Genomic DNA, 381 nt, shown 5'->3' on the forward strand with positions numbered 1-381 from the left:
ACCATTCACCTGACAGCCTTTGTTGTGTTTGATGTATAGACTGTATACGGTCTATAGTTTGATGCTAGCTTGTAGCTAAGCTAGCAGTCATTTGTTTGATTGCTAACGTTAGCTCAAAAGTCCTTTCAACTGACAGCCGTTGTTGTGTTTGATTGCTAACGTGTAGCTAAGCTAGCAGCCATTTCAAAAACGTTGCTATCTATGATAGCTTGATTGCTAACGTTAGCTAAAAAAACCCATTCAAGCCTTTGTTGTGTTTGATGCTAACTCGTAGCTAAGCTAGCAGTCATTTTAAAAACGTAGCTATCTATGATAGCTTGATTGCTAACGTTAGCTCAAAACCCCATTCAAGCCTTTGTTGTGTTTGATGCTAACTTGTAG

At 38.8% G+C, this 381-nt stretch overlaps 1 protein-coding gene across 1 annotated transcript in view; it reads right to left on the minus strand.

The window, feature by feature from the left end:
• tmem205 (transmembrane protein 205) overlaps positions 1-381 on the minus strand; it is a 16,831-nt gene that overhangs the window by 5,550 nt on the left and 10,900 nt on the right. The gene's annotated exons all lie outside the window — the stretch shown is intronic.

The sequence above is a fragment of the Etheostoma spectabile genome, unplaced genomic scaffold, assembly GCF_008692095.1.
Source record: "Etheostoma spectabile isolate EspeVRDwgs_2016 unplaced genomic scaffold, UIUC_Espe_1.0 scaffold50, whole genome shotgun sequence".
NCBI lineage: Eukaryota > Metazoa > Chordata > Actinopteri > Perciformes > Percidae > Etheostoma > Etheostoma spectabile.